The sequence below is a fragment of the Anomaloglossus baeobatrachus genome, chromosome 7 (assembly GCF_048569485.1).
Source record: "Anomaloglossus baeobatrachus isolate aAnoBae1 chromosome 7, aAnoBae1.hap1, whole genome shotgun sequence".
NCBI classification, from domain to species: Eukaryota; Metazoa; Chordata; class Amphibia; order Anura; family Aromobatidae; genus Anomaloglossus; species Anomaloglossus baeobatrachus.
In genome coordinates, this window is record NC_134359.1 from 156,148,882 (window position 1) to 156,167,841 (window position 18,960).

Consider the following 18,960-nt stretch of genomic DNA (forward strand, 5'->3'; position numbering starts at 1 on the left):
ACCAAGGCCAGGTATCCATCCACAGACAGCTGTTAAGGGGTATTGCCCCTCATCAGTGTGGAGCAGGATTCTGGCCAGATGGGAGCAATGCTGAGTAGACCAAGAAGACAAAACAATCACTGATCTCGGGTAGACCAGCCAAAGAGGGCGCTCAACACATTGAAATTCCAAGTGCATTGCCCTCTGGTAAATATGCAAATCAAATTTGTCCGTGGAGCCTCTGTTAGGAGTCTTAACACAGAAACTAGAAAATTATCCCTCTGGGATGGACCTAGCCAAGGAGTGGCTCTTTTTAGGAGACCACCATAACCACCATATTAAGTGACCCTTTTAGTCAATATCCAACTCTTTGACAACTTTTATGATATGACAAGGGAAATACCAAGGCCAGGTATCCATCCAAAGACTGCTGTTTCGGGGTATTGAACCTCATCATTGTGGAGTAGGATTCTGGCCAGGTGGGAGCAATACCTAGTAGACCGACAAGACAAAACAATCACTGATCTCGGGGAGAACAGCCAAAGAAAACACTGTCGGCAGCCAATGAGGGCGCTTAACACAGTAAAATCCTAGGTGCATAGCCCCCTGGGAAATATGCAAATTAAAAACATCCATGTAGCCTCTGTTAGGAGTCTCAACACAGAAACTAGCCAGATATCCCTCATGGAAGGACCTAGCCAAGGAGTGGCTCTTTTTAGGAGACCACCATAACCACCATATGAAGTGGCCCTTTTAGTCAATATCCAATTCTTTGACAAGTTTAAAGACATGACAAGGGAAATACCAAGGCCAGGTATCCATCCACAGACAGCTGTTTCGGGGAAATGACCATCATTAGTGTGGAGTAGGATTCTGGCCAGGTGGGTGCAATGCCTAGTATACCAACAAGACAAAACAATCACTGATCTCAGGGAGACAAGCCAAAGCAAACACTGCTGGCAGCCAATGAGGGCGCTTAACACAGTGAAATCCTAGGTGCATTGCCCCCTGGGAAATATGCAAATCAAAATCGTCTGTGGAGCCTCTGTTAGGAGTCTCAACACAGAAACTAGCCAGATCCCTTCGGGAAGGACCTAGCCAAGGAATGTCTCTTTTTAAGAAACCACCATAACCACCATATGAAGTGGCCCTTTTATTCAATATCCAACTCTTTCTCAAGTTTAAAAATATAACAAGAGAAATATCAAGACCAAGTATCCATCTACAGACAGCTGTTTCGGGGTATTGCTCCTCATCAGTGTGGAGTAGGATTCTGGCCAGGTGGGAGCAATGCCTAGTAGACCAACAAGACAAAACAATCACTGATCTCGGGGAGACCAGCCAAAGAAAACACTGATGGCAGCAAACGAGGGCGCTCAACACGGTGAAAGCCTAGGTGCATTGTACCCTGGGAAATATGCAAATGAAAAACGTCCATGGAGCCTCTGTTAGGAGTCTCAACACAGAAACTAGCCAGTTATTCCTCAGGGAAGGACCTAGCCAAGAAGTGGTTCTTTTTAGAAGACCACCATATTCACCATATTAAGTGGCCCTTTTAGTCAATATTCAACTCATTGACAAGTTTAGAGATATGACAAATGAAATACCAAGGCCAGGTATCCATCCACAGACAGCTGTTTCTGGGTATTGCCCCTCATCAGTATGGAGTAGGATTCTGGCCAGGTGGGAGCAATGCCTAGTAGACCAAGACAAAAAAATCACTGATCTCGGGGAGACCATCCAAAGAAAACACTGCCGGCAGCCGAGGGAACTCAACACTTTGAAATCCTAGGTGCATTGCAAATCAAAAATGTCCATGTAGCCTCTGTTAGGAGTCTAAACACAGAAACTAGCCAATTATCCCTCTGGGAAGGACCTAGCCAAGGAGTGTCTCATTTTTGAAGACCAACATAATCACCATATTAAGTGGCCCTTTTAGTCAATATTTAACTCTTTGACAAGTTTTAAGATATTACAAGGGAAATACCAAGGCCAGGTATCCATCCACAGACAGCTGTTTCGGGGTATTGCCCCTCATCAGTGTGGAGTAGGATTCTGGCCTGGTGGGAGCAATGCCTAGTAGACCAACAAGACAAAACAATTACTGATCTCGGGGAGATCAGCTAAAGAAAACACTGATAGCAGCCAACGAGGGCGCTCAACACTGAATTTCTAGGTGCATTGCCCCATGGGAAATATGAAAATCAAAAACATCCGTGGAGCATCTGTTAGGAGTCTCAAAACAGAAACTAGCCAGATATCCCTCCAGGAAGGATGTAGCCAAGGAGTGGCTCTTTTTAGGAGACCACCATAACCACCATATTTAGTGGCCCTTTTAGTCAATATCCAACTCTCTGACAAGTTTAAAGATATGACAAAGGAAATACCAAGGCCATGTATCCATCCACAAACAGCTGTTTCGGGCAATTGCACCTCATCAGGGTGGAGTAGGATTCTGGCCAGGTTGGAGCACTGCCTAGTAGACTAACAAGACAAAACAATCACTGATCTCGGGGAGACCATCCAAAGAAAACACTGATGGCAGCCAACGAGGGCGCTCAACAAAGTGAAATCCTAGGTGCATTGCTCCTTATGAAATATGCAAATCAAAAACGTCCGTGGAGCCTCTGTTAGGGTCCCAACTAGAGATGAGCGCGGTTCATGGTTCGTGGTTCTCCAGTTCGCGGTTCGAGTGATTTTTGGGGGGTGTTCTAGATCGAACTAGAACTCAAGCTTTTTGCTAAAAGCTCGATAGCTCGAGTTACGTTCAAGAACTGTTCTAGCAGCAAAAAGCCAAGCTAATTAGTAGCTGGCTTTTCGCTGTAATAGTGTAAGTCACTCTTTGTCTCACACTGTTATGAAATTTCAGCGTATAGTGTGCGGGGACTGCGCGTTCAGATCACTGCTGCTGGAATAATGGCGATCGCCATTTTTTTTTTCTCGTCTTCCTTCTCTAAGCGCGCGTGTAGTGGAGCGGGCCAGCATGTAAGCCAATCCCAGACACACACACAGCCAAGTGGACTTTTTGCCAGACAAGAAAGGGCATGTGTTATAGGCTGTCTATGTCACATGTCCCTGCATTATAAAATGGGTATCTGCCCGTCTGGACGCCATTATCTGCCTTCTGCGTCTGGGTGTCAGTCACCACTGGCACAGCTCCTGTCACCGATCCTGTTGTGTATGCTCTAGACACAGCGCTATACAGAATAGGGATAGAAGTTTCTTTCAGCCCTTGTAAGGGCTAATTACAGCAGGCTCAGAGCCATAGGTGACAGTCAGGTCCGTGGAAACATTTCACCATTAAGAGGGATAGAAAGTGAGGCTTCCTTTCCTCTACACTGACCCACAAAACGGCCACTGTACCCTCCTGCCCTTTTTAGCAAAGCCATTTTAATTGCAGAGTGCTGCCAGTTAGTGGCTGTTGGAATTCCTTAGTGTCCCACTGGTGCAAAAGCGATTTGCAGCACCTCTGCATTGCACACTCAAGCTCATTGTTACTAAGCCATTATAATAGCAAACACTGAGAAAACTTAGTGGCGTCCTAAAAGTGGCTTTTGGACTTCATTAGTGTCCCACTGGGGCAAAGCTATTTGCAGCACCTCTGCATTGCACACTAGAGATGAGCGAACCAGCCGCGGTTCGGCTCAAGCTCGGTTCGCCGAACCGAGGTCCCGTTCGAGTTCGGTTCGGCGAACGTTCGACGAACCGAACTCGAACCAATAGGAAAGAATGGGAGGCAATCACAAACACATAAAAACGCATTATAAATGTACACATACAGTTAATAAACATTGCCATAACACTTACCGGTGCCCACGATGCGTCCTGCACTCTGTCTCCTGTCACTATTCCTTCCGATGATCGCTGCATCCTCCCGATAACCAGCACTGACAGGACCTTCCGTGACGTCGTCAAAATAGCCATGTGACCAGTCACGTGGCTATTATCTCATTGGCTACAGACTGGTCACATGGCTTTGACGTCATGTCCTGTCCTAGGTCCTGTCATTGCACTCTCCGGTACACGGTGCACATTTGTGTATCGCCGTGTACCAGCGACATGCTCTAGCACACGGTCGACTTCTCATTCCGTTAGGGACCGGCTGACACAGCCGGTCATTAACGGAGATCACCGTTGCCATAGCAACGCAGTTAGCGGTGACGTCACCGCTAACCGCGGCTCCGGGAATCACATGATCGGAGCACCGTTGCTATAGTAATGCGTCTGTCAGCGTTACCGCTGTTACTGCTAACAGCCAGCAGCAGTGATCTCTCACAGAGTGAAGGCTGCATGGGAAGCAGCGTCTTCCCCATGCAGCAGTGATGGAGCAGAGCTGCATTTGTTGAACGAGAAAGACAGAAGACCATGGATCGTGGAGGGCTGACAGTGAGTAATAAACATGGAGTCTCTAATGTGTCTGTGTATTTATTTCTATTAAAGTACTTTTTCTCTTTGTGGTGTCTTTTTTTTTAACCCTTTATTGGAGATTCTTAATGGCCGGGTCAAACGTGCCTGACATTAAGAATCTCTGGCTTAATACTAGCTAGTAAAACAAAGCTAGTATTAACTCATTATTACCCAGCAAGCCACCCGGCTTCAGGGCTGTTGGAAGAGTTGGATACAGCGCCAGATGATGGCGCTTCTATGAAAGTGCCATTTTCTGGGGCGGCTGCGGACTGCAATTCGCAGCAGAGGCGCCCAGAAACCTCGGGCTAACCTGTGCTGCGGATTCCAATCCCCAGCTGCCTAGTTGTACCTGGCTGGACACAAAAATGGGGCGAAGCCCACGTCATTTGTTTTTTAATTATTTCATGAAATAAGTGAAATAATTAAAAAAAAACGGGCTTCCCTATATTTTTGGTTCCCAGCCGGGTACAAATAGGCAACTGGGGGTTGGAGGCAGCCCGTGGCTGCCTGCCGTACCTTGCTAGCATACAAAAATATGGCGAAGCCCACGTCATTTTTTTGGTGGGCAAAAAACTTCTGCATACAGTCCTGGATGGAGTATGCTGAGCCTTGTAGTTCTGCAGCTGCTGTCTGCTCTTCTCCATACAGACAGACAGCAGCTGCAGAACTACAAGGCTCAGCATACTTCATCCAGGACTAATGGTAAAAAAGTTTTTTGCCCAGCTCACCTGTGCAATGGAAGCCAGTAATCCTGGGCTGTGCACGGAGAAGAGATTTGGAGAGCCAGTCCATGTGCATAGGAAGTAATTAAGGGATTTCACCAGCACAAAACTCCAGGCGTCTTGTTCTTTAAAATAAAAACTTCTTTATTTTCTTATCATTAAAAAGTCCATGCTATAATGGTTAGCCCATGTCAGAGAGGACGCGTTTCGAACATCCAGTTCTTATTCAGTCTCTAAACCATCTAGTCACAGAACTGTTTAAAAAGGGCTGAACTCAAACATGTGATCAAATGCAAGGAGAGAGCAAGACAATTACAAAAACATTAACCCATTACGTTGGATCACTCCATATAGTGCCATAACACTTATATACATACATAGTATTTAAGCAAGATTAATATGCAAACATCAATTCATTTCTTTTATTTAGACCCTTAGGAAATCTTGTGCCCATTAAAAACATCCATTTTATTTCTCTCTGAAAAAGGATATCTTTCAAATTTCCACCTCTTCTAGGTAGTTTGATTTTTTCAATGGTATTAACTTTCATGCCTTTCAAATCACCTGCATGTGCGTCACGAAAATGTTGAGACGCTTCTGATAATTTTCTCGTGGTGGCATTATTCACATCATAGATGTGTTCAGATATCCTCTTTCTGAGGGAACGACAAGTGCTGCCTATATATTGTAACTGACAAATAGTACAAGATATTAAATAAACCACATGGTCTGAACTGCAGTTTATAAGTGACATTATTTTATAAGTTTTTTTGTCAGTAAATGAGGAAAAATCCTTTACATTTAACATATAACCGCATAGTCCACACGATCTGTGGCCACATTTAAACGAACCTGTACTAGGTAACCAATTGCCGGTATTTTTTTCTCCATTAGTGGAACCGCACCTGTTCATGTGATCACTAGGTGATAACATGGATCCCAATGTAATGTTCCTTTTTGAAACAAACTTAACTCCATTTTTTAAGATTTGATATAATGTGTCATCTGTAGATAAAATGGGTAAATATTTTTTGATAATTTTAATTACATCATAATAGTTCTTACTGTATGTTGTTGAAAAAACAACTGACAATTCTTTCTGGGAACTGTCTTTGATTTTATTCATGTCCAAATATTGTGACCTACTCACTTTATTCGCCTTAGTTTTGGCTTTTTGGAGATTTTTCATTTTATAACCTCTTGCTAAAAACCTTTTTTCAATAATGTTGCATTCCACCTCAAAACCATTTTGGGTATTGCAACACCTCCTGGCACGGACATATTCACCTGTAGGGATGTTATTTATAACATGCTTTGGATGGCAGCTCCCCGCATGTAATAGCGAGTTGCCTGATATGGGTTTTCTATAGAGGCTGCAATTAATTTCTCCATTATCACCCTTCCCATGAAATTGTATATCCAAAAAATTAATTTTTGATACATCATGAAAAAAAGTGAAAAAAAGATTATGGGCGTTATTATTGATGTAAAATATGAAATCCTCAATTTTTTTGTTTGGATTTTGCCATACAATAAGTACATCATCTATGAATCTCAGATATAATGCTATATCCGAGAAAAAAGGATTACATTGATTAAAGATATATTGTTCTTCCCACCAAAACATGAATATGCCCGCTAATGAGGGGGAAAATCGTGCGCCCATTGAACATCCCTGCAACTGAACATATCCTTTATTTAGAAAGGTGAAATAGTTGTTCTTAAGTAAAAATTCAGTCACATCCACCAAATAATTTTGTAGTTCAAGTGAGTAGTCAGAATATTTGTTGAGCAAATCCCTCAAGGCCAAAATGGCAAGAGAATGTGGAATGGATGTATACAGTGATTGCACATCACAAGTTAACCAACTGTAATTATCCTGCCATTTCATCTGAGAGATAATATTCAACACATGTTTGCTATCCAATACATAGGCAGGAGACATTTTGGGAAGAAATTGGAGGTGGTTATCCAACCACTCTGCCAGATGTTCAGTGTAAGAATCAATACCTGAAACAATTGGTCTCATTTTTGGAGGAAATTGGTTTTTATGTGACTTGGGTAAGGCATGTAATAGTGGTATCAAACAATGAGAGGGATTAAGATAATCTCTCAATTTTTCATCCATTAAACCCAAATGTAAGCCTTCCTCTAAAATTTTCTCCAAAGATTTTTTTATGCCTGCAGAGGGGTCATGATCGACTCTCCTGTAGGTATCACAATCCTGTAACATAGTCAATACCTCCCTTTCATAAAGTCCTGTGTCCAAAACTACGACTGCCCCCCCCCTTGTCAGAATTTTTTATTATGATGTTCAAGTTTTTTTGCAGGGAAATAACCGCATCTTTTTCAGTTTTAGACAAATTTTGAACCATAGGTTCTTGTAAATGAGAAAGAGCAGTTAATTCTTTTTCTACTATATTCTGAAAGTCAGTCATCTGATCACACCTCGAGGGGATGGGATAAAAACTTGGATTAGGAACATTAAAATGGGAAACCGCACAATGTGAATTAGGTCTGGTACCACTATCACTTGATAAATCATGCAAATCTTGTAAAGCCATTTGTTCTTTGAATGACATAGGAGAGAAAAATGTGTCGGCTGATGCATCTGAAACATTAGGAACATTAGACCCATTTTCATCTTGAAAGAAGTGTTTTTTTACTGTTAATTTTCGAATGAACTTATTAACATCTAATATTGTTTTAAAAAGGTCAAACCTCTTATTGGGAACAAAATTTAAACCCCTTTTCAAAACACTTATTTCACTACTGTTTAAAATGCATGCCGACATATTTATGACAGAAAAATTATTATTATCAATATTCATTTCCTCTTCCCCCTCGTATAATGATTGTGTTGATACACATGACTTTCTATGTTTGCGGCCGCTCCTCCTTGCTTTTTTCGATTTTTCTGGAAAAACGGCTGATTTTTCAAGTTTTTTGACACACTTGATGAAGTAGATGGAGTGTCAAAATTAGTATCGGACGTGTCTGTATTGTAATCTGTAGAGTCCACATCAGTCGTTTCAAAATCTGTAGAAGAAAAATTTACACGAGTGGAATTGTTGCGTCTTTTGTTATTTTTCAATATGGATTTAGGACCAGCTTGGAAAAATCTCCTAGAATTGTGCCAATTGTAGATTTTATTATCCTCATAGTCCCGCAAATCTCGAACAAACTTTTTTTCTTTAAATGCAGTGATTGTATCCTCAAGGGCAATAATTTTGACATTTATCTGATCTTTCATGGTCTTATAAGCGTCTAGACCCGAATATTGTGCAAGGGAAACTTCAATTTCTTTAATCTTGTTCTCCAACACACCTATTTTATTTCGTTCTTGTTCTATAATTAATTGAATAAGTTTTTTGGAGCATTCAAATAAGATTGTATCCCATTTTGCAACAAATTCTTGATTAAATTCTACTGTGGGTCTTTTGTTCAGGCGAAGTCCTCTGGGAACCATGCTTTTATCAAGATATGCTTGCAAGGTTTTGCTGTCCCACCAGGTACGAATTCTCGCTGACATTACTTTTTCTAATTCCCACATAATTTGGTTCATTTCTGTATGCGTTTCCAAAAGGGTATCTTGCTTATTTAGTGAAAACATTTTTGCAGCTCTCTCCATTCGTAATCTGTCTGAAGTAACAAAGCTTTCCCAATTCTGATTGCTATTAGCATCATTCATCTGGTCTTCCATTTTATGACACAATTTTGTAAGGAACTATAAGTCATGCAATTTCATCATATATGATATACAAAGTCTCTTTTTGAAAAGATCCAAGGCAATAATAATTGACTTACTGAAAAGTTCCTGATCGTAGATCACAGGGAGCACGGGTATAGCAGCTCAGGATGAATGGTAAAAAAGTTTTTTGCCCAGCTCACCTGTGCAATGGAAGCCAGTAATCCTGGGCTGTGCACGGAGAAGAGATTTGGAGAGCTAGTCCATGTGCATAGGAAGTAATTAAGGGATTTCACCAGCACAAAACTCCAGGCGTCTTGTTCTTTAAAATAAAAACTTCTTTATTTTCTTATCATTAAAAAGTCCATGCTATAATGGTTAGCCCATGTCAGAGAGGACGCGTTTCGAACATCCAGTTCTTATTCAGTCTCTAAACCATCTAGTCACAGAACTGTTTAAAAAGGGCTGAACTCAAACATGTGATCAAATGCAAGGAGAGAGCAAGACAATTACAAAAACATTAACCCATTACGTTGGATCACTCCATATAGTGCCATAACACTTATATACATACATAGTATTTAAGCAAGATTAATATGCAAACATCAATTCATTTCTTTTATTTAGACCCTTAGGAAATCTTGTGCCCAAGATTGTATGGCAAAATCCAAACAAAAAAATTGAGGATTTCATACTTTACATCAATAATAATGCCCATAATCTTTTTTTCACTTTTTTTCATGATGTATCAAAAATTAATTTTTTGGATATACAATTTCATGGGAAGGGTGATAATGGAGAAATTAATTGCAGCCTCTATAGAAAACCCATATCAGGCAACTCGCTATTACATGCGGGGAGCTGCCATCCAAAGCATGTTATAAATAACATCCCTACAGGTGAATATGTCCGTGCCAGGAGGTGTTGCAATACCCAAAATGGTTTTGAGGTGGAATGCAACATTATTGAAAAAAGGTTTTTAGCAAGAGGTTATAAAATGAAAAATCTCCAAAAAGCCAAAACTAAGGCGAATAAAGTGAGTAGGTCACAATATTTGGACATGAATAAAATCAAAGACAGTTCCCAGAAAGAATTGTCAGTTGTTTTTTCAACAACATATAGTAAGAACTATTATGATGTAATTAAAATTATCAAAAAATATTTACCCATTTTATCTACAGATGACACATTATATCAAATCTTAAAAAATGGAGTTAAGTTTGTTTCAAAAAGGAACATTACATTGGGATCCATGTTATCACCTAGTGATCACATGAACAGGTGCGGTTCCACTAATGGAGAAAAAAATACCGGCAATTGGTTACCTAGTACAGGTTCGTTTAAATGTGGCCACAGATCATGTGGACTATGCGGTTATATGTTAAATGTAAAAGATTTTTCCTCATTTACTGACAAAAAAACTTATAAAATAATGTCACTTATAAACTGCAGTTCAGACCATGTGGTTTATTTAATATCTTGTACTATTTGTCAGTTACAATATATAGGCAGCACTTGTCGTTCTCTCAGAAAGAGGATATCTGAACACATCTATGATGTGAATAATGCCACCACGAGAAAATTATCAGGAGTGTCTCAACATTTTCGTGACGCACATGCAGGTGATTTGAAAGGCATGACAGTCAATGCCATTGAAAAAATCAAACTACCTAGAAGAGGTGGAAATTTGAAAGATATCCTTTTTCAGAGAGAAATAAAATGGATGTTTTTAATGGGCACAAGATTTCCTAAGGGTCTAAATAAAAGAAATGAATTGATGTTTGCATATTAATCTTGCTTAAATACTATGTATGTATATAAGTGTTATGACACTATATGGAGTGATCCAACGTAATGGGTTAATGTTTTTGTAATTGTCTTGCTCTCTCCTTGCATTTGATCACATGTTTGAGTTCAGCCCTTTTTAAACAGTTCTGTGACTAGATGGTTTAGAGACTGAATAAGAACTGGATGTTCGAAACGCGTCCTCTCTGACATGGGCTAACCATTATAGCATGGACTTTTTAATGATAAGAAAATAAAGAAGTTTTTATTTTAAAGAACAAGACGCCTGGAGTTTTGTGCTGGTGAAATCCCTTAATTACTTCATCCAGGACTGTATGCAGGAGTTTTTTGCCCCCTGAAAAAATTATGTGGGCTTTGCCATATTTTTGTATGCTAGCCAGGCACAGCAGGCAGGTACGGCTGCCCCCAACCCCCAGTTGCCTATTTGTACCCGGCTGGGAACCAAAAATAAAGGGAAGCCCTTTTTTTTATTATTTCATGAATTTCATGAAATAATTAGAAAACAAATGACGTAGGCTTCGCCCCATTTTTGTGCCCAGCCAGGTACAACTAGGCAGCTGGGGATTAGAATCCGCAGCACAGGTTGGCCTGAGCTTTCTGGGCCCCACTGCTGCGAATTGCAGTCTGCAGCCGCCTCAGAAAATGGCACTTTCATAGCAGTGCCATCTTCTGGCGCTGTATCCAACTCTTCCAGCACCTGCCTGCTATACCTGGCTAGCATACAAAAATATGGCGAAGCTCACGTCCTTTTTTTGTAGTTTTTTGGCAAAAAAAATAAAAAATGCTTCCCTGGATTTTCTATTGCCAGTGAAGGTAACACCAAGCAGTAGGGGTTAGCAGCCAGTAGCTGCTTGGATAACTCTTAGCTAGCAATACAAAAAAATGCAGCGGGAGTCCATATATATTTTTTTTAATTATTTATTTAAATAACTAAAAACAAAATGGGCTTCCCTGTATTTTGATTGCTGGACATCACAGTGCTGTAAAAATAAGTCTTTAAAAAAAATGACGTAGCGCTCCGCGGTATTTTTGATTCTCAGCGCAGATAAAGCAGACAGCTATGGGTTGCCACCCCCATCTGCCTGCCGTTACCTTGGTTGGCAATCAAAATACAGGGAAGCCCATCAATTTTTTCTATTTAAAAAATAGTTAAGAAAAAATGACGTTGGGTCCCCCCATTTTGATAGCCAGCTAGGGTAAAGCAGACGGCTGTAGCCTGAAAACCACAGCTGGCAGCTTTACCGTGGTTGGGGATCCAATGTGGAGGTCCCCCCAGGCTCTTTTTTTATAATTATTTTATAAATATTAATAATTACACAAAAAAAGGTAGGGTCCCCCCCAAATTGGATCACCAGCCAAGGTAAAGCGGACAGCTGGGGTCTGGTATTCTCAGGGTGGGAAGGTCCATAGTTATTGGGCCTTCACAGCCTAAAAATAGCAGGCCGCAGGCACCCCAGACGTGGCGCATCCACTAGATGCGCCAATCCTGGCGCTTCACCCCAGCTCATCCCGTGCCCTGGTGCAGTGGCAAGCGGGGTAATAAATCGGGTTAATACTAGCTGTAAAGTCACCTGAGTTCAAGCCCAGCAGTTTGTGATGTCATGGCGTCTATTAGATACCCAACATCATAAACTGTCAGTACTAACAAAAAAAAATCGACAAAAGAAATTTATTTTTGAAAAAACAGTCCCCAAAAGATTCCCTCTTTCACCAATTTATTGTAAGAAAAAAAATAAAGGGGTCCCACGACGACTCTGGACCGTCTAGAATATGGGGGGAGACACTCTGGGAACGTATCCCCCATTTTCTAGGAGTGCAGACCCTTCATGTGAGGAGTGTGGGTGCAATGAATCTGCACTCTCTCTCCCCAGGTCCACAGCAGCAGAGTCCATGTCGTAATGGTTGCTACCAAAGTTGCAATGCCCTGCTCATGAGGTAAGGGCATGCCTAATCAGGAGAACTATTCTACATTTCCAAATATTGGTATTTGCTGATATTATTGCTATTCAACCTACTATATATTGGGGATAGGATCTTGGAGATGGAATACCCCTTTAAGTCCAGTTATCCAGCTGAATGAATACTTAACAACAGAGCTCGCTATTTAGATGTGTTTTCTTGTGGCGTATAACGGACTCTCATGTTTGGTAGTCGTTCAGCAGGGAAATTATAAAAGCAAATCCCTCCATTTGGAAATGTAGTATAGCTCTCCTGATCAATTATGTTCCTTACCTCATTTGCAGGGGATTGCAGTAAAAATAATAATTTATTCATTTATATAGCGTTATTAATTCCATAGCGCTGTATGTCTTTGGAGTGTGGGAGGAAACCCCACGCAAACACGGGGAGAACATACAAACTCTTGCAGATGGTGTCCTTGGTGGGAATTGAACCCAGTACCTCAGCGCTGCAAGACTGCAGTGCTAACCACTGAGCCACCGTGCCGCCCATTTAGCTTACAGATGCATAACCAGCACTCACTGTGTCTGAACACAGGAAGCTGAGCTGACAGCCGCTCTGTGCATGCGGCAGCATCTATTATGAAGGAGAGGACCGTGGGGGATCAACGCTGCACAGGTACCGTGGGACACCGAGGAACACCGGTGGGGTTATAGGGGGTGACCTGGCAGGGCCTGGGGAGAAGTTTTCTGTCGCATGTGTCATGGCACATGCGACAGAAATCAGAGAAGTAGGGTGAATGCGGCCGGCGCGCTGCTGTGTGCGCGGCCATCTTGGATTTCTGGGAGGGCATCAGGGGGGAACTTTGGTGACACCGGAGGACTGGAGGGGACCGGGGAGGAGATTTATCATGTTTGTTCATGCCAGATGGGAGATAAATAATTTTTTACCGACACTGTCATTTACTGTAACGTGATCATCGGTATACGGTGTATACCTGTGATCACGTGAGCGGGGACCGGAAAAACCGTCCTGAATCAGGATCTCCAGGGTCTCAGCTAGCCCTGAAACCCCAGAGATTTTCTGATGCTGGGGGGCGCTATTCACTTATTTCTGCCTGCTGTTTATAAACGGCAGATTAGAATAAGGCTACATTCACACGACCGATCCGTTTTTGTGGTCTGCAAAAAACAGTTCGTTTTTTTTCACGGGTGCATCCGTGAGGCATCCATTTCCGTTCCGTAGACGGTCCGTATGTCATCTGTTTGTCATCCGTGTTCCTTCCGTTTTTTTTGTGTACTGCAAAAAAACTGAAGGAGGGAAAATACATAAATTTACCCAGGATCCATAGCTTCAACCTACATGAGACGGTCACATGTTCACTCCAGTGCCATTTTCTACTGCTTTTCACAGCGTAGAGCGCTCTGGTGATTTTCCTGTGCTTGTACACTTTATATCAGTCTTTTCTGTCATTATAATGGCAGAAAGACACATAATGTCCCACTCTCCTGCATTTTGTAATTTTGCACCCTTTGGTGCCTTTCATGTGGCACTAAGGGGTGCTTAGCTTTGTATTTAGCCAAAAAAATGAAAAAAAAAATGACGTGGGGTTTCCCCTATTTTTGTAGCCAGCTAGGGTAAAGCAGATGGCTGCAGCCTGCAGACCACAGCTGGCAGCTTCACCTTGGCTGCTAATCCAAAACTGAGGGCACCCCATGCTGTTATTTTAAATTAAATAAATAATTAAAAAAAAAAACACATAGGGGTCCCCCCAAAATTGGATCACCAGCCAAGGTAAAGCAGACAGCTGGGGTCTGATATTCTCAGACTAGGGAGGTCCATAGTTATTGGACTCTCCCCAGCCTAAAAATAGCAGGCCGCAGCCGCCCCAGAAGTGGCGCATCCATTAGATGCGCCAATCCTGGTGCTTCGCCCCAGCTCATCCCGTGCCCTGGTGCGGTGGCCAACGGGGTAATATATGGGGTTAATACCAGATGTGTAATGTCACCTGGCATCAAGCCCTGGGGTTGGTGAGGTCAGGCGTCTATCAGATACCCGACATCACCAACCCAGTCAGTAATAAAAAAAAATAGACGACAAACACATTTTTATTCGAAAAAAACACTCCCCAATACATTCCCTCTTTAACCAATTTATTAGAAAGAAAAACAAATCCAGGTCTGGTGTAATCCAAGGGGTTGCCATGACGATCCACACTGTCCCAGTCAATGAAGAGTAGGATGTTCCCCATTGGCTGGTAGAGCAATGCAGTGACTTGAGCTAACATCAATAGGTCAGCCCAGGTCACTGCAGGGGATGACAAGTGCTGGCTGTCAGCGAGGTACATTACCTGCGCTGATCTCCTACACTGCTGACAGCACCTGTAACTGAGTTCAATAACCTTCACAGTCAAGTATCGCGAGAGGCCCCGTGACGTCACCGCTAGTCAGTCTCGGGTCGAAAGCGAGAGAAGGTGATGTGACAAGCTGCGGCCATGGAGGACAGTGACAGCGCTGAGGTCGGGACCTTCATCACCGAAGGTAAGCCGAGCGGGACCATGTGTGCAGAGTGACAGGTGGGCGGAGCCTAGCGGGATAATGTATGCAGAGTGCCAGGTGTGCAGAGTGCCAGGTGAGCGGAGCCTAGCGGGACCATGTGTGCAGAGTGCCAGGTGGGCAGAGCCTAGCGGGGGAAATGTGTGCAGAGTGCCAGATGGGAGGAGCCTAGCGGGACCATGTGTGCAGAGTGCCAGGTGGGCAGAGCCTAGCAGGACCATGTGTGCAGAGTGCCAGGTGTGCAGAGTGCCAGGTGGGCGGAGACTAGCGGGGAAATGTGTGCAGAGTGCAAGGTGGGCGAAGCCTAGCGGGACCATGTGCGCAGAGTGCCAGGTGGGTGGAGACTAGCGGGACCATGTGTGCAGAGTGTCAGGTGGGCGGAGCCTAGCGTTGTAATGTGTGCAGAGTGCCAGGTGGGTGGAGTCTAGCGGGACCATGTGTGCAGAGTGCCAGGTGGGCGGAGCCTAGCAGGTAATGTGTGTAGAGTTCCAGGTGGGCGGAGCCTAGCGGGACCATGCGTGCAGATTGTCAGGTGGGTGGAGCCTGGCGGGACCATGTGTGCAGAGTGCCAGGTGGGCGGAGCCTAGCGGGACCATGTGTGCAGAGTGCCAGGTGGGCGGAGCCTAGCGGGACCATGTGTGCAGAGTGCCAGGTGGGCGAAGCCTAGCGGGGTAATGTATGCAGAGTGCCAGGTGGGCGGAGCTCAGCGGGACCATGTGTGCAGAGTGCCAGGTGGGCGGAGCTCAGCGGGACCATGTGTGCAGAGTGCCAGGTGGGCGGAGCCTAGCGGGGTAATGTGTGCAGAGTTCCAGGTGGGAGGAGCCTAGCGGGACCATGTGTGTAGAGTGTCAGGTGGGCGGAGCCTAGCGGGACCATGTGTGCAGAGTGCCAGGTGGGCTGAGCCCATGTGTGCTGGTGGCGGAGTGCGAAGTGGGTGGAGCCTAGCGGGGTCATGTGGCGCTGAGGCTGTCAGTGTCGTGGACTGCATGGCTGGGGACAGGTGAGTGTGAGTGTGTGTGTGTGTGTGTGTGTATGTATGTGTGCATGCCGCGTGCAGGAGGGGGCGGAGCAAGCTAAACAGGGAAGTGTCGGCTTCCTGCACACGTAACTAGGATAAATATCGGGTTACTAACCAAAGCGCTTTGCTTGGATACCCGATGTTTATCTTGGTTACCAGCTTCTGGCAGGCTGCCAGCGATGGCTCCTGCACACTGTAGCTGTAAAAAGCCCTGCTTTTTGCTGCTAGAACCGTTCTCGAACGTAACTAGAACTATCGAACTTTAGCAAAAAGCTCGAGTTCTAGTTCGATCTAGAACAGCCCACAAAATCACTCAAACCGCGAACTGGAGAACCGCGAACCGCGAACCACGCTCAACTCTATTGCACACTCAAGCTCATTGTTACTAAGCCATTATAATAGAAGACACTGAGGAAACTTAGTGGCATCCAAAAAGTGGCTTTTGTACTCCATTTGTGCCCAACTGGTGCCAAGCTATTTACAGCACCTCTGCATTACACCCTCCTGCTCTGTTTTTAATAAGCTATAATAATAACAAAAAGTGCTGCAACTTAGTGGCATCCAAAAGTGGCTGTTGTACTCCATTTGTGCCCCACTGGTGCCAAGCTATTTCTAGCACCTCTGCATTACACCCTCCTGCACATTTTTGCAAAGCCATTTTAATTTAAAAGAGTGCTGCCAGTTAGTGGCATCCAAAAAGTGACTATTGTACTCCATTTGTGCCCCATTGGTGCCAAGCTATTTCTAGCACCTCTGCATTACACTGTCCTGCTCTGTTTTTAATAAGCTATAATAATAGCAAAAAATGCTGCCCGTTAGTGGCATCCAAAAAGTGGCTGTTGTACTCCATTTGTGCCCCACTGGTGCCAAGCTATTTACAGCACCTCTGCATTACACCCTCCTGCTCATTTAGCTACGCTATTTTTATAGAAAACTCAAGGAATTCCTTGCTGCATTTCATCATTAGGAGGGATAGAAATTGAGGCTTCCTTTACTGTCCTGGTACCCACAGAACTCAGCCACTGTACCGACCTGACCACTTTTGCAACGCTATTTTATTTGCCCAAAGAGCTGACTCTTTTTCTGCCATCATAAAATTGTTTGGAATACTAAGTTATTGTTCCTTTGCTGCCAAGCAAGGTGCAACACATGTGGATTCTACACTCCTTTCCATTTGTGGAACGCAATAATTAACTGCAGGTAGTCCAGCCAATCTTTGACGAAGGTGCAGGCGTCGATATAATGTTTCCTTCATCCAATGGTGGTTCTCTCGATGTCTGACAGCTCAACAATACCATCTGTTTTCACTTACAAAACAAGTGACGACCTGCCAATCCCACTCCCGCTTACGGGTAACGGGCTGGAAGTTCAGTGTGAAAAGCATGTGTGACTGCTGTCCCCACAGTCACAGAGGATGAAGAGCACGCAGATGCACATGATGGGGCAGGCGGTGGTTGCACAGCCCCGCTAGGCCGCATTGTAGCACAGTGAAATTCCCATTGCGACTTATGCTTCATTTTAAGTCTTGTATTTGGTGGGCTCCCCAGTATGCAGCAAAACCACGCAACATGAAAAGCACTGTATGCAGTTGGATTCATAAATGATTGTTTCACTTTCCCAAAACAAACAATAAGAACCATGCATAAAATTGAAATAATAGAACAATCTATTCAGTTGCCTACTACTTCCTAAGCCCTCTGCGTAGCAGCAGTAATTGTGTGTGTTGTGTGTGTGTGTGTGTGTGTGTGTGTGCGAACACAACTTACTAGTGGTGCATCACAAGAGCTTCCCAGTTATCTACCTAAACATAGACAAGGCAGATGATAACAGTGTGAATGCAAACCACACAGCTCTGCAACACAGTGATATAAATCTTGAAAAGCAACATTCAATGCAAACATGTGTCGCTGTCCCTCTATGATTTAAACTGTACGTGACAATTTGACAGTGCAAAGGCAGCAAGTGTGATTGTCTATATAGTCGTCCTACCCAGAACAGATATGTGTTTTGATAACAAAACAAAGTGTTGCGTGCACGCATTTGTGTCTGGGCACAACCTACCGTACCCAGGTACTGTGATGTCCAGTTGCCATAAATACAGACTTTAAGCTTCTATTATGGTTAACAGTATAGACAGCACCGGAAGAATGTTGGTCAGTGGCACAGGATGCTGCTCACTGGCGTTACGGTACTCCTCACCAAACTCGAAAATGACTCCCCTCACAATTGAACGAAGTGTTTCCGCGGTTGCTCCATGCTGCAACACACACCTTTATTTTTCATTCTGTTCATAGATAGCATCTCCAAGTCCACACCCGAAGATCGTTTTGCTATTGCTATAATGAACAAACAGACAAAAGCAGCTCCAAAAAAACTGCAGCCCCTTGTGTGTAGTCTGCAACAATGCATGTAATGAACGGCAAATAAGCATGTTTCCTTGACAGTGGTTAAAGCTGAGCAATTCATCCTCACGCTATCAATTCATATCCATGTGACACTTCATGGTGGTAGTACTCAAAGTTGAAATTTTTTTACTTCTACTTAGAGATTGTTACAGATTACATGACTTGTGTGATCCTTTGCTATGTCCAAAAAATTACCAGGCTAGGCAAGGCTTACAGCCCATGTGAACTACATAGCCACCATGACTTATGCTCATAGGCAGAGTTGTGGCCGAGGATTCAGTTGTTGACTTGCTTCCAGTACTTTGTCTTTGTCCATGAAGACACAACGTAAACTCGTCATCAGTAGCATCCTCCTCCACCTCAACTGCTGACGTCATGGATTGGCTCACTTTGGTCTGACAGTAAGTGGTGTCTCCAACCTCATTATCACTCTGTGTGGTTTCATTCTCCTCGTCCTGAGTCCTCCGTGACAACCTCTTCC